General features: G+C 48.1%; 12 non-coding genes across 12 annotated transcripts; all 12 read right to left on the bottom strand.

The window, feature by feature from the left end:
• Positions 1–916: 916 nt before the first annotated feature.
• Positions 917–998, bottom strand: TRNAL-UAG (transfer RNA leucine (anticodon UAG)). The gene has a single exon. It is a non-coding gene; the product is annotated as a tRNA-Leu (tRNA).
• A 1144-nt stretch (positions 999–2142) lies between these two features.
• On the bottom strand, positions 2143–2224 carry TRNAL-UAG (transfer RNA leucine (anticodon UAG)). The gene has a single exon. It is a non-coding gene; the product is annotated as a tRNA-Leu (tRNA).
• Positions 2225–3368: 1144 nt separating this feature from the next.
• TRNAL-UAG (transfer RNA leucine (anticodon UAG)) lies at positions 3369–3450 on the bottom strand. Its single transcript has one exon. It is a non-coding gene; the product is annotated as a tRNA-Leu (tRNA).
• A 1144-nt stretch (positions 3451–4594) lies between these two features.
• Positions 4595–4676, bottom strand: TRNAL-UAG (transfer RNA leucine (anticodon UAG)). Its single transcript has one exon. It is a non-coding gene; the product is annotated as a tRNA-Leu (tRNA).
• A 1144-nt stretch (positions 4677–5820) lies between these two features.
• TRNAL-UAG (transfer RNA leucine (anticodon UAG)) lies at positions 5821–5902 on the bottom strand. The gene has a single exon. It is a non-coding gene; the product is annotated as a tRNA-Leu (tRNA).
• A 1144-nt stretch (positions 5903–7046) lies between these two features.
• TRNAL-UAG (transfer RNA leucine (anticodon UAG)) lies at positions 7047–7128 on the bottom strand. The gene has a single exon. It is a non-coding gene; the product is annotated as a tRNA-Leu (tRNA).
• A 1144-nt stretch (positions 7129–8272) lies between these two features.
• TRNAL-UAG (transfer RNA leucine (anticodon UAG)) lies at positions 8273–8354 on the bottom strand. Its single transcript has one exon. It is a non-coding gene; the product is annotated as a tRNA-Leu (tRNA).
• A 1144-nt stretch (positions 8355–9498) lies between these two features.
• TRNAL-UAG (transfer RNA leucine (anticodon UAG)) lies at positions 9499–9580 on the bottom strand. Its single transcript has one exon. It is a non-coding gene; the product is annotated as a tRNA-Leu (tRNA).
• A 1144-nt stretch (positions 9581–10724) lies between these two features.
• TRNAL-UAG (transfer RNA leucine (anticodon UAG)) lies at positions 10725–10806 on the bottom strand. Its single transcript has one exon. It is a non-coding gene; the product is annotated as a tRNA-Leu (tRNA).
• Positions 10807–11950: 1144 nt separating this feature from the next.
• Positions 11951–12032, bottom strand: TRNAL-UAG (transfer RNA leucine (anticodon UAG)). The gene has a single exon. It is a non-coding gene; the product is annotated as a tRNA-Leu (tRNA).
• Positions 12033–13176: 1144 nt separating this feature from the next.
• On the bottom strand, positions 13177–13258 carry TRNAL-UAG (transfer RNA leucine (anticodon UAG)). Its single transcript has one exon. It is a non-coding gene; the product is annotated as a tRNA-Leu (tRNA).
• Positions 13259–14402: 1144 nt separating this feature from the next.
• On the bottom strand, positions 14403–14484 carry TRNAL-UAG (transfer RNA leucine (anticodon UAG)). Its single transcript has one exon. It is a non-coding gene; the product is annotated as a tRNA-Leu (tRNA).
• Between the last annotated feature and the right edge of the window lie 9 nt (positions 14485–14493).

Genomic DNA, 14493 nt, shown 5'->3' with positions numbered 1-14493 from the left:
GCACCCCTCCATCCAGCAGTCCTGAGTTCAATTCCCGGTGAGGGAGGTCAGATCTTTTCTAGGTTTTTTTTGGTTCTAAAAATGTTTGGGAAGCGAAGGTTCAGGAACATTGCCGGTAGGGAGAGTAAGCTCTTTAAAGGCATGCAATGAGATGTGTTTTTCTTTATTTCTGCATATTTCTGTAGCTAGCTGCATTCTTTCAGTCAACATCCCGCCCCATTTAGTGCTCACGTTTTTAAAGAAGTCCACCATTAGCCCGCAGTGTAAGCCTACCCGGGGCCTCCGCCGATGGTCCATGGTGTGTGGGATCCTTACTGGACCAACCCCAGCCGTAACGCAAATCTTAGCTTTGTCTCATTCGACCCCTAACTCGACCCAAGGAGCTACTGCAAACTCTTAGCCTAACACTAGCCCTAAATGAAAGACGCCTATTGTCCTCACATGTGGGATTTTGTTCTCGCTGCTAGTGCATACGAAACTTGGTTCCGACGTGTCCAGGAGTGGGAGAATTACCAGGGACCTTGCAATCTCGTGCCTGGGGGTTTCTAAGCTGGGCATAGGAGCTCCACTGGATGGAGCCAAGTGTCTTGAACTGAGTTTTTGTGATGCAGCAGGAAAAGGCGCTGCAAAAAGGAGCAACTACCAAGGCAAAGAGATGTGCATTCATTAGGGCATCGTGTCGGCAGATTTGTGGCCCTGCCAAGCACGTGTTTATTGACAGGATCGTGAACGCATGTCCGTTTTCAGTGAACAGTGATTTATGCTTTACCCTTTTTTGGTGAAAACGCACACGAGTCAGATGTGTGCTTTCAGTCTGGGTGTTCAGAAAAGCAAGAATTCATAAACACATGCCATTCCCTGGCTCCCAATTGTCCTGTCTGTACACGTGGCATGAAGATAAAAAAGAAACAGCTATTGGCAGCGGTGGGATTCGAACCCACGCCTCCAAAGAGACTGGAGCCTAAATCCAGCGCCTTAGACCGCTCGGCCACGCTACCCTGCTGGTACTGAAACGAGAGCCTCTGAGACCTGTATTTTTTTAGGGATTGGCTGGTTTGGCCATTAATTCAAAATCAAAGCAAAGCATGAACTTGGATTGAATTCTAGCACTGGCTGTGCAAAGCCCGAACTGAACAATAAAGCACACTTGTCAGCCTGAAATTGAAATGTCACCTTTCGGGAGTGCTCTGTTCAACAGCAGTCTGGTAGCCTAGTGGTCAATGTCAGCACCCCTCCATCCAGCAGTCTTGAGTTCAATTCCCGGTGAGGGAGGTCAGATCTTTTCTAGGTTTTTTTTGGTTCTAAAAATGTTTGGGAAGCGAAGGTTCAGGAACATTGCCGGTAGGGAGAGTAAGCTCTTTAAAGGCATGCAATGAGATGTGTTTTTCTTTATTTCTGCATATTTCTGTAGCTAGCTGCATTCTTTCAGTCAACATCCCGCCCCATTTAGTGCTCACGTTTTTAAAGAAGTCCACCATTAGCCCGCAGTGTAAGCCTACCCGGGGCCTCCGCCGATGGTCCATGGTGTGTGGGATCCTTACTGGACCAACCCCAGCCGTAACGCAAATCTTAGCTTTGTCTCATTCGACCCCTAACTCGACCCAAGGAGCTACTGCAAACTCTTAGCCTAACACTAGCCCTAAATGAAAGACGCCTATTGTCCTCACATGTGGGATTTTGTTCTCGCTGCTAGTGCATACGAAACTTGGTTCCGACGTGTCCAGGAGTGGGAGAATTACCAGGGACCTTGCAATCTCGTGCCTGGGGGTTTCTAAGCTGGGCATAGGAGCTCCACTGGATGGAGCCAAGTGTCTTGAACTGAGTTTTTGTGATGCAGCAGGAAAAGGCGCTGCAAAAAGGAGCAACTACCAAGGCAAAGAGATGTGCATTCATTAGGGCATCGTGTCGGCAGATTTGTGGCCCTGCCCTGAACGTGTTTATTGACAGGATCGTGAACGCATGTCCGTTTTCAGTGAACAGTGATTTATGCTTTACCCTTTTTTGGTGAAAACGCACACGAGTCAGATGTGTGCTTTCAGTCTGGGTGTTCAGAAAAGCAAGAATTCATAAACACATGCCATTCCCTGGCTCCCAATTGTCCTGTCTGTACACGTGGCATGAAGATAAAAAAGAAACAGCTATTGGCAGCGGTGGGATTCGAACCCACGCCTCCAAAGAGACTGGAGCCTAAATCCAGCGCCTTAGACCGCTCGGCCACGCTACCCTGCTGGTACTGAAACGAGAGCCTCTGAGACCTGTATTTTTTTAGGGATTGGCTGGTTTGGCCATTAATTCAAAATCAAAGCAAAGCATGAACTTGGATTGAATTCTAGCACTGGCTGTGCAAAGCCCGAACTGAACAATAAAGCACACCTGTCAGCCTGAAATTGAAATGTCACCTTTCGGGAGTGCTCTGTTCAACAGCACTCTGGTAGCCTAGTGGTCAATGTCAGCACCCCTCCATCCAGCAGTCTTGAGATCAATTCCTGGTGAGGGAGGTCAGATCTTTTCTAGGTTTTTTTTGGTTCTAAAAATGTTTGGGAAGCGAAGGTTCAGGAACATTGCCGGTAGGGAGAGTAAGCTCTTTAAAGGCATGCAATGAGATGTGTTTTTCTTTATTTCTGCATATTTCTGTAGCTAGCTGCATTCTTTCAGTCAACATCCCGCCCCATTTAGTGCTCACGTTTTTAAAGAAGTCCACCATTAGCCCGCAGTGTAAGCCTACCCGGGGCCTCCGCCGATGGTCCATGGTGTGTGGGATCCTTACTGGACCAACCCCAGCCGTAACGCAAATCTTAGCTTTGTCTCATTCGACCCCTAACTCGACCCACGGAGCTACTGCAAACTCTTAGCCTAACACTAGCCCTAAATGAAAGACGCCTATTGTCCTCACATGTAGGATTTTGTTCTCGCTGCTAGTGCATACGAAACTTGGTTCCGACGTGTCCAGGAGTGGGAGAATTACCAGGGACCTTGCAATCTCGTGCCTGGGGGTTTCTAAGCTGGGCATAGGAGCTCCACTGGATGGAGCCAAGTGTCTTGAACTGAGTTTTTGTGATGCAGCAGGAAAAGGCGCTGCAAAAAGGAGCAACTACCAAGGCAAAGAGATGTGCATTCATTAGGGCATCGTGTCGGCAGATTTGTGGCCCTGCCAAGCACGTGTTTATTGACAGGATCGTGAACGCATGTCCGTTTTCAGTGAACAGTGATTTATGCTTTACCCTTTTTTGGTGAAAACGCACACGAGTCAGATGTGTGCTTTCAGTCTGGGTGTTCAGAAAAGCAAGAATTCATAAACACATGCCATTCCCTGGCTCCCAATTGTCCTGTCTGTACACGTGGCATGAAGATAAAAAAGAAACAGCTATTGGCAGCGGTGGGATTCGAACCCACGCCTCCAAAGAGACTGGAGCCTAAATCCAGCGCCTTAGACCGCTCGGCCACGCTACCCTGCTGGTACTGAAACGAGAGCCTCTGAGACCTGTATTTTTTTAGGGATTGGCTGGTTTGGCCATTGATTCAAAATCAAAGCAAAGCATGAACTTGGATTGAATTCTAGCACTGGCTCTGCAAAGCCCGAACTGAACAATAAAGCACACCTGTCAGCCTGAAATTGAAATGTCACCTTTCGGGAGTGCTCTGTTCGACAGCAGTCTGGCAGCCTAGTGGTCAATGTCAGCACCCCTCCATCCAGCAGTCTTGAGTTCAATTCCCGGTGAGGGAGGTCAGATCTTTTCTAGGTTTTTTTTGGTTCTAAAAATGTTTGGGAAGCGAAGGTTCAGGAACATTGCCGGTAGGGAGAGTAAGCTCTTTAAAGGCATGCAATGAGATGTGTTTTTCTTTATTTCTGCATATTTCTGTAGCTAGCTGCATTCTTTCAGTCAACATCCCGCCCCATTTAGTGCTCACGTTTTTAAAGAAGTCCACCATTAGCCCGCAGTGTAAGCCTACCCGGGGCCTCCGCCGATGGTCCATGGTGTGTGGGATCCTTACTGGACCAACCCCAGCCGTAACGCAAATCTTAGCTTTGTCTCATTCGACCCCTAACTCGACCCAAGGAGCTACTGCAAACTCTTAGCCTAACACTAGCCCTAAATGAAAGACGCCTATTGTCCTCACATGTGGGATTTTGTTCTCGCTGCTAGTGCATACGAAACTTGGTTCCGACGTGTCCAGGAGTGGGAGAATTACCAGGGACCTTGCAATCTCGTGCCTGGGGGTTTCTAAGCTGGGCATAGGAGCTCCACTGGATGGAGCCAAGTGTCTTGAACTGAGTTTTTGTGATGCAGCAGGAAAAGGCGCTGCAAAAAGGAGCAACTACCAAGGCAAAGAGATGTGCATTCATTAGGGCATCGTGTCGGCAGATTTGTGGCCCTGCCAAGCACGTGTTTATTGACAGGATCGTGAACGCATGTCCGTTTTCAGTGAACAGTGATTTATGCTTTACCCTTTTTTGGTGAAAACGCACACGAGTCAGATGTGTGCTTTCAGTCTGGGTGTTCAGAAAAGCAAGAATTCATAAACACATGCCATTCCCTGGCTCCCAATTGTCCTGTCTGTACACGTGGCATGAAGATAAAAAAGAAACAGCTATTGGCAGCGGTGGGATTCGAACCCACGCCTCCAAAGAGACTGGAGCCTAAATCCAGCGCCTTAGACCGCTCGGCCACGCTACCCTGCTGGTACTGAAACGAGGGCCTCTGAGACCTGTATTTTTTTAGGGATTGGCTGGTTTGGCCATTAATTCAAAATCAAAGCAAAGCATGAACTTGGATTGAATTCTAGCACTGGCTGTGCAAAGCCCGAACTGAACAATAAAGCACACTTGTCAGCCTGAAATTGAAATGTCACCTTTCGGGAGTGCTCTGTTCAACAGCAGTCTGGTAGCCTAGTGGTCAATGTCAGCACCCCTCCATCCAGCAGTCTTGAGTTCAATTCCCGGTGAGGGAGGTCAGATCTTTTCTAGGTTTTTTTTGGTTCTAAAAATGTTTGGGAAGCGAAGGTTCAGGAACATTGCCGGTAGGGAGAGTAAGCTCTTTAAAGGCATGCAATGAGATGTGTTTTTCTTTATTTCTGCATATTTCTGTAGCTAGCTGCATTCTTTCAGTCAACATCCCGCCCCATTTAGTGCTCACGTTTTTAAAGAAGTCCACCATTAGCCCGCAGTGTAAGCCTACCCGGGGCCTCCGCCGATGGTCCATGGTGTGTGGGATCCTTACTGGACCAACCCCAGCCGTAACGCAAATCTTAGCTTTGTCTCATTCGACCCCTAACTCGACCCAAGGAGCTACTGCAAACTCTTAGCCTAACACTAGCCCTAAATGAAAGACGCCTATTGTCCTCACATGTGGGATTTTGTTCTCGCTGCTAGTGCATACGAAACTTGGTTCCGACGTGTCCAGGAGTGGGAGAATTACCAGGGACCTTGCAATCTCGTGCCTGGGGGTTTCTAAGCTGGGCATAGGAGCTCCACTGGATGGAGCCAAGTGTCTTGAACTGAGTTTTTGTGATGCAGCAGGAAAAGGCGCTGCAAAAAGGAGCAACTACCAAGGCAAAGAGATGTGCATTCATTAGGGCATCGTGTCGGCAGATTTGTGGCCCTGCCCTGAACGTGTTTATTGACAGGATCGTGAACGCATGTCCGTTTTCAGTGAACAGTGATTTATGCTTTACCCTTTTTTGGTGAAAACGCACACGAGTCAGATGTGTGCTTTCAGTCTGGGTGTTCAGAAAAGCAAGAATTCATAAACACATGCCATTCCCTGGCTCCCAATTGTCCTGTCTGTACACGTGGCATGAAGATAAAAAAGAAACAGCTATTGGCAGCGGTGGGATTCGAACCCACGCCTCCAAAGAGACTGGAGCCTAAATCCAGCGCCTTAGACCGCTCGGCCACGCTACCCTGCTGGTACTGAAACGAGAGCCTCTGAGACCTGTATTTTTTTAGGGATTGGCTGGTTTGGCCATTAATTCAAAATCAAAGCAAAGCATGAACTTGGATTGAATTCTAGCACTGGCTGTGCAAAGCCCGAACTGAACAATAAAGCACACTTGTCAGCCTGAAATTGAAATGTCACCTTTCGGGAGTGCTCTGTTCGACAGCAGTCTGGTAGCCTAGTGGTCAATGTCAGCACCCCTCCATCCAGCAGTCCTGAGTTCAATTCCCGGTGAGGGAGGTCAGATCTTTTCTAGGTTTTTTTTGGTTCTAAAAATGTTTGGGAAGCGAAGGTTCAGGAACATTGCCGGTAGGGAGAGTAAGCTCTTTAAAGGCATGCAATGAGATGTGTTTTTCTTTATTTCTGCATATTTCTGTAGCTAGCTGCATTCTTTCAGTCAACATCCCGCCCCATTTAGTGCTCACGTTTTTAAAGAAGTCCACCATTAGCCCGCAGTGTAAGCCTACCCGGGGCCTCCGCCGATGGTCCATGGTGTGTGGGATCCTTACTGGACCAACCCCAGCCGTAACGCAAATCTTAGCTTTGTCTCATTCGACCCCTAACTCGACCCAAGGAGCTACTGCAAACTCTTAGCCTAACACTAGCCCTAAATGAAAGACGCCTATTGTCCTCACATGTGGGATTTTGTTCTCGCTGCTAGTGCATACGAAACTTGGTTCCGACGTGTCCAGGAGTGGGAGAATTACCAGGGACCTTGCAATCTCGTGCCTGGGGGTTTCTAAGCTGGGCATAGGAGCTCCACTGGATGGAGCCAAGTGTCTTGAACTGAGTTTTTGTGATGCAGCAGGAAAAGGCGCTGCAAAAAGGAGCAACTACCAAGGCAAAGAGATGTGCATTCATTAGGGCATCGTGTCGGCAGATTTGTGGCCCTGCCAAGCACGTGTTTATTGACAGGATCGTGAACGCATGTCCGTTTTCAGTGAACAGTGATTTATGCTTTACCCTTTTTTGGTGAAAACGCACACGAGTCAGATGTGTGCTTTCAGTCTGGGTGTTCAGAAAAGCAAGAATTCATAAACACATGCCATTCCCTGGCTCCCAATTGTCCTGTCTGTACACGTGGCATGAAGATAAAAAAGAAACAGCTATTGGCAGCGGTGGGATTCGAACCCACGCCTCCAAAGAGACTGGAGCCTAAATCCAGCGCCTTAGACCGCTCGGCCACGCTACCCTGCTGGTACTGAAACGAGAGCCTCTGAGACCTGTATTTTTTTAGGGATTGGCTGGTTTGGCCATTAATTCAAAATCAAAGCAAAGCATGAACTTGGATTGAATTCTAGCACTGGCTGTGCAAAGCCCGAACTGAACAATAAAGCACACTTGTCAGCCTGAAATTGAAATGTCACCTTTCGGGAGTGCTCTGTTCAACAGCAGTCTGGTAGCCTAGTGGTCAATGTCAGCACCCCTCCATCCAGCAGTCTTGAGTTCAATTCCCGGTGAGGGAGGTCAGATCTTTTCTAGGTTTTTTTTGGTTCTAAAAATGTTTGGGAAGCGAAGGTTCAGGAACATTGCCGGTAGGGAGAGTAAGCTCTTTAAAGGCATGCAATGAGATGTGTTTTTCTTTATTTCTGCATATTTCTGTAGCTAGCTGCATTCTTTCAGTCAACATCCCGCCCCATTTAGTGCTCACGTTTTTAAAGAAGTCCACCATTAGCCCGCAGTGTAAGCCTACCCGGGGCCTCCGCCGATGGTCCATGGTGTGTGGGATCCTTACTGGACCAACCCCAGCCGTAACGCAAATCTTAGCTTTGTCTCATTCGACCCCTAACTCGACCCAAGGAGCTACTGCAAACTCTTAGCCTAACACTAGCCCTAAATGAAAGACGCCTATTGTCCTCACATGTGGGATTTTGTTCTCGCTGCTAGTGCATACGAAACTTGGTTCCGACGTGTCCAGGAGTGGGAGAATTACCAGGGACCTTGCAATCTCGTGCCTGGGGGTTTCTAAGCTGGGCATAGGAGCTCCACTGGATGGAGCCAAGTGTCTTGAACTGAGTTTTTGTGATGCAGCAGGAAAAGGCGCTGCAAAAAGGAGCAACTACCAAGGCAAAGAGATGTGCATTCATTAGGGCATCGTGTCGGCAGATTTGTGGCCCTGCCAAGCACGTGTTTATTGACAGGATCGTGAACGCATGTCCGTTTTCAGTGAACAGTGATTTATGCTTTACCCTTTTTTGGTGAAAACGCACACGAGTCAGATGTGTGCTTTCAGTCTGGGTGTTCAGAAAAGCAAGAATTCATAAACACATGCCATTCCCTGGCTCCCAATTGTCCTGTCTGTACACGTGGCATGAAGATAAAAAAGAAACAGCTATTGGCAGCGGTGGGATTCGAACCCACGCCTCCAAAGAGACTGGAGCCTAAATCCAGCGCCTTAGACCGCTCGGCCACGCTACCCTGCTGGTACTGAAACGAGAGCCTCTGAGACCTGTATTTTTTTAGGGATTGGCTGGTTTGGCCATTAATTCAAAATCAAAGCAAAGCATGAACTTGGATTGAATTCTAGCACTGGCTGTGCAAAGCCCGAACTGAACAATAAAGCACACTTGTCAGCCTGAAATTGAAATGTCACCTTTCGGGAGTGCTCTGTTCAACAGCAGTCTGGTAGCCTAGTGGTCAATGTCAGCACCCCTCCATCCAGCAGTCTTGAGTTCAATTCCCGGTGAGGGAGGTCAGATCTTTTCTAGGTTTTTTTTGGTTCTAAAAATGTTTGGGAAGCGAAGGTTCAGGAACATTGCCGGTAGGGAGAGTAAGCTCTTTAAAGGCATGCAATGAGATGTGTTTTTCTTTATTTCTGCATATTTCTGTAGCTAGCTGCATTCTTTCAGTCAACATCCCGCCCCATTTAGTGCTCACGTTTTTAAAGAAGTCCACCATTAGCCCGCAGTGTAAGCCTACCCGGGGCCTCCGCCGATGGTCCATGGTGTGTGGGATCCTTACTGGACCAACCCCAGCCGTAACGCAAATCTTAGCTTTGTCTCATTCGACCCCTAACTCGACCCAAGGAGCTACTGCAAACTCTTAGCCTAACACTAGCCCTAAATGAAAGACGCCTATTGTCCTCACATGTGGGATTTTGTTCTCGCTGCTAGTGCATACGAAACTTGGTTCCGACGTGTCCAGGAGTGGGAGAATTACCAGGGACCTTGCAATCTCGTGCCTGGGGGTTTCTAAGCTGGGCATAGGAGCTCCACTGGATGGAGCCAAGTGTCTTGAACTGAGTTTTTGTGATGCAGCAGGAAAAGGCGCTGCAAAAAGGAGCAACTACCAAGGCAAAGAGATGTGCATTCATTAGGGCATCGTGTCGGCAGATTTGTGGCCCTGCCAAGCACGTGTTTATTGACAGGATCGTGAACGCATGTCCGTTTTCAGTGAACAGTGATTTATGCTTTACCCTTTTTTGGTGAAAACGCACACGAGTCAGATGTGTGCTTTCAGTCTGGGTGTTCAGAAAAGCAAGAATTCATAAACACATGCCATTCCCTGGCTCCCAATTGTCCTGTCTGTACACGTGGCATGAAGATAAAAAAGAAACAGCTATTGGCAGCGGTGGGATTCGAACCCACGCCTCCAAAGAGACTGGAGCCTAAATCCAGCGCCTTAGACCGCTCGGCCACGCTACCCTGCTGGTACTGAAACGAGAGCCTCTGAGACCTGTATTTTTTTAGGGATTGGCTGGTTTGGCCATTAATTCAAAATCAAAGCAAAGCATGAACTTGGATTGAATTCTAGCACTGGCTGTGCAAAGCCCGAACTGAACAATAAAGCACACTTGTCAGCCTGAAATTGAAATGTCACCTTTCGGGAGTGCTCTGTTCAACAGCAGTCTGGTAGCCTAGTGGTCAATGTCAGCACCCCTCCATCCAGCAGTCTTGAGTTCAATTCCCGGTGAGGGAGGTCAGATCTTTTCTAGGTTTTTTTTGGTTCTAAAAATGTTTGGGAAGCGAAGGTTCAGGAACATTGCCGGTAGGGAGAGTAAGCTCTTTAAAGGCATGCAATGAGATGTGTTTTTCTTTATTTCTGCATATTTCTGTAGCTAGCTGCATTCTTTCAGTCAACATCCCGCCCCATTTAGTGCTCACGTTTTTAAAGAAGTCCACCATTAGCCCGCAGTGTAAGCCTACCCGGGGCCTCCGCCGATGGTCCATGGTGTGTGGGATCCTTACTGGACCAACCCCAGCCGTAACGCAAATCTTAGCTTTGTCTCATTCGACCCCTAACTCGACCCAAGGAGCTACTGCAAACTCTTAGCCTAACACTAGCCCTAAATGAAAGACGCCTATTGTCCTCACATGTGGGATTTTGTTCTCGCTGCTAGTGCATACGAAACTTGGTTCCGACGTGTCCAGGAGTGGGAGAATTACCAGGGACCTTGCAATCTCGTGCCTGGGGGTTTCTAAGCTGGGCATAGGAGCTCCACTGGATGGAGCCAAGTGTCTTGAACTGAGTTTTTGTGATGCAGCAGGAAAAGGCGCTGCAAAAAGGAGCAACTACCAAGGCAAAGAGATGTGCATTCATTAGGGCATCGTGTCGGCAGATTTGTGGCCCTGCCAAGCACGTGTTTATTGACAGGATCGTGAACGCATGTCCGTTTTCAGTGAACAGTGATTTATGCTTTACCCTTTTTTGGTGAAAACGCACACGAGTCAGATGTGTGCTTTCAGTCTGGGTGTTCAGAAAAGCAAGAATTCATAAACACATGCCATTCCCTGGCTCCCAATTGTCCTGTCTGTACACGTGGCATGAAGATAAAAAAGAAACAGCTATTGGCAGCGGTGGGATTCGAACCCACGCCTCCAAAGAGACTGGAGCCTAAATCCAGCGCCTTAGACCGCTCGGCCACGCTACCCTGCTGGTACTGAAACGAGAGCCTCTGAGACCTGTATTTTTTTAGGGATTGGCTGGTTTGGCCATTAATTCAAAATCAAAGCAAAGCATGAACTTGGATTGAATTCTAGCACTGGCTGTGCAAAGCCCGAACTGAACAATAAAGCACACTTGTCAGCCTGAAATTGAAATGTCACCTTTCGGGAGTGCTCTGTTCAACAGCAGTCTGGTAGCCTAGTGGTCAATGTCAGCACCCCTCCATCCAGCAGTCTTGAGTTCAATTCCCGGTGAGGGAGGTCAGATCTTTTCTAGGTTTTTTTTGGTTCTAAAAATGTTTGGGAAGCGAAGGTTCAGGAACATTGCCGGTAGGGAGAGTAAGCTCTTTAAAGGCATGCAATGAGATGTGTTTTTCTTTATTTCTGCATATTTCTGTAGCTAGCTGCATTCTTTCAGTCAACATCCCGCCCCATTTAGTGCTCACGTTTTTAAAGAAGTCCACCATTAGCCCGCAGTGTAAGCCTACCCGGGGCCTCCGCCGATGGTCCATGGTGTGTGGGATCCTTACTGGACCAACCCCAGCCGTAACGCAAATCTTAGCTTTGTCTCATTCGACCCCTAACTCGACCCAAGGAGCTACTGCAAACTCTTAGCCTAACACTAGCCCTAAATGAAAGACGCCTATTGTCCTCACATGTGGGATTTTGTTCTCGCTGCTAGTGCATACGAAACTTGGTTCCGACGTGTCCAGGAGTGGGAGAATTACCAGGGACCTTGCAATCTCGTGCCTGGGGGTTTCTAAGCTGGGCATAGGAGCTCCACTGGATGGAGCCAAGTGTCTTGAACTGAGTTTTTGTGATGCAGCAGGAAAAGGCGCTGCAAAAAGGAGCAACTACCAAGGCAAAGAGATGTGCATTCATTAGGGCATCGTGTCGGCAGATTTGTGGCCCTGCCAAGCACGTGTTTATTGACAGGATCGTGAACGCATGTCCGTTTTCAGTGAACAGTGATTTATGCTTTACCCTTTTTTGGTGAAAACGCACACGAGTCAGATGTGTGCTTTCAGTCTGGGTGTTCAGAAAAGCAAGAATTCATAAACACATGCCATTCCCTGGCTCCCAATTGTCCTGTCTGTACACGTGGCATGAAGATAAAAAAGAAACAGCTATTGGCAGCGGTGGGATTCGAACCCACGCCTCCAAAGAGACTGGAGCCTAAATCCAGCGCCTTAGACCGCTCGGCCACGCTACCCTGCTGGTACTGAAACGAGAGCCTCTGAGACCTGTATTTTTTTAGGGATTGGCTGGTTTGGCCATTAATTCAAAATCAAAGCAAAGCATGAACTTGGATTGAATTCTAGCACTGGCTGTGCAAAGCCCGAACTGAACAATAAAGCACACTTGTCAGCCTGAAATTGAAATGTCACCTTTCGGGAGTGCTCTGTTCGACAGCAGTCTGGTAGCCTAGTGGTCAATGTCAGCACCCCTCCATCCAGCAGTCCTGAGTTCAATTCCCGGTGAGGGAGGTCAGATCTTTTCTAGGTTTTTTTTGGTTCTAAAAATGTTTGGGAAGCGAAGGTTCAGGAACATTGCCGGTAGGGAGAGTAAGCTCTTTAAAGGCATGCAATGAGATGTGTTTTTCTTTATTTCTGCATATTTCTGTAGCTAGCTGCATTCTTTCAGTCAACATCCCGCCCCATTTAGTGCTCACGTTTTTAAAGAAGTCCACCATTAGCCCGCAGTGTAAGCCTACCCGGGGCCTCCGCCGATGGTCCATGGTGTGTGGGATCCTTACTGGACCAACCCCAGCCGTAACGCAAATCTTAGCTTTGTCTCATTCGACCCCTAACTCGACCCAAGGAGCTACTGCAAACTCTTAGCCTAACACTAGCCCTAAATGAAAGACGCCTATTGTCCTCACATGTGGGATTTTGTTCTCGCTGCTAGTGCATACGAAACTTGGTTCCGACGTGTCCAGGAGTGGGAGAATTACCAGGGACCTTGCAATCTCGTGCCTGGGGGTTTCTAAGCTGGGCATAGGAGCTCCACTGGATGGAGCCAAGTGTCTTGAACTGAGTTTTTGTGATGCAGCAGGAAAAGGCGCTGCAAAAAGGAGCAACTACCAAGGCAAAGAGATGTGCATTCATTAGGGCATCGTGTCGGCAGATTTGTGGCCCTGCCAAGCACGTGTTTATTGACAGGATCGTGAACGCATGTCCGTTTTCAGTGAACAGTGATTTATGCTTTACCCTTTTTTGGTGAAAACGCACACGAGTCAGATGTGTGCTTTCAGTCTGGGTGTTCAGAAAAGCAAGAATTCATAAACACATGCCATTCCCTGGCTCCCAATTGTCCTGTCTGTACACGTGGCATGAAGATAAAAAAGAAACAGCTATTGGCAGCGGTGGGATTCGAACCCACGCCTCCAAAGAGACTGGAGCCTAAATCCAGCGCCTTAGACCGCTCGTCCACGCTACCCTGCTGGTACTGAAACGAGAGCCTCTGAGACCTGTATTTTTTTAGGGATTGGCTGGTTTGGCCATTAATTCAAAATCAAAGCAAAGCATGAACTTGGATTGAATTCTAGCACTGGCTCTGCAAAGCCCGAACTGAACAATAAAGCACACTTGTCAGCCTGAAATTGAAATGTCACCTTTCGGGAGTGCTCTGTTCAACAGCAGTCTGGTAGCCTAGTGGTCAATGTCAGCACCCCTCCATCCAGCAGTCTTGAGTTCAATTCCCGGTGAGGGAGGTCAGATCTTTTCTAGGTTTTTTTTGGTTCTAAAAATGTTTGGGAAGCGAAGGTTCAGGAACATTGCCGGTAGGGAGAGTAAGCTCTTTAAAGGCATGCAATGAGATGTGTTTTTCTTTATTTCTGCATATTTCTGTAGCTAGCTGCATTCTTTCAGTCAACATCCCGCCCCATTTAGTGCTCACGTTTTTAAAGAAGTCCACCATTAGCCCGCAGTGTAAGCCTACCCGGGGCCTCCGCCGATGGTCCATGGTGTGTGGGATCCTTACTGGACCAACCCCAGCCGTAACGCAAATCTTAGCTTTGTCTCATTCGACCCCTAACTCGACCCAAGGAGCTACTGCAAACTCTTAGCCTAACACTAGCCCTAAATGAAAGACGCCTATTGTCCTCACATGTGGGATTTTGTTCTCGCTGCTAGTGCATACGAAACTTGGTTCCGACGTGTCCAGGAGTGGGAGAATTACCAGGGACCTTGCAATCTCGTGCCTGGGGGTTTCTAAGCTGGGCATAGGAGCTCCACTGGATGGAGCCAAGTGTCTTGAACTGAGTTTTTGTGATGCAGCAGGAAAAGGCGCTGCAAAAAGGAGCAACTACCAAGGCAAAGAGATGTGCATTCATTAGGGCATCGTGTCGGCAGATTTGTGGCCCTGCCAAGCACGTGTTTATTGACAGGATCGTGAACGCATGTCCGTTTTCAGTGAACAGTGATTTATGCTTTACCCTTTTTTGGTGAAAACGCACACGAGTCAGATGTGTGCTTTCAGTCTGGGTGTTCAGAAAAGCAAGAATTCATAAACACATGCCATTCCCTGGCTCCCAATTGTCCTGTCTGTACACGTGGCATGAAGATAAAAAAGAAACAGCTATTGGCAGCGGTGGGATTCGAACCCACGCCTCCAAAGAGACTGGAGCCTAAATCCAGCGCCTTAGACCGCTCGGCCACGCTACCCTGCTGGTA

The sequence above is a fragment of the Ambystoma mexicanum genome, chromosome 1p (assembly GCF_040938575.1).
Source record: "Ambystoma mexicanum isolate Mex_15411 chromosome 1p, UKY_AmexF1_1, whole genome shotgun sequence".
Taxonomy (NCBI): domain Eukaryota; kingdom Metazoa; phylum Chordata; class Amphibia; order Caudata; family Ambystomatidae; genus Ambystoma; species Ambystoma mexicanum.
Note: the sequence above shows the minus strand (reverse complement) of the source record. Positions and strands in the feature narration are given on the sequence as shown.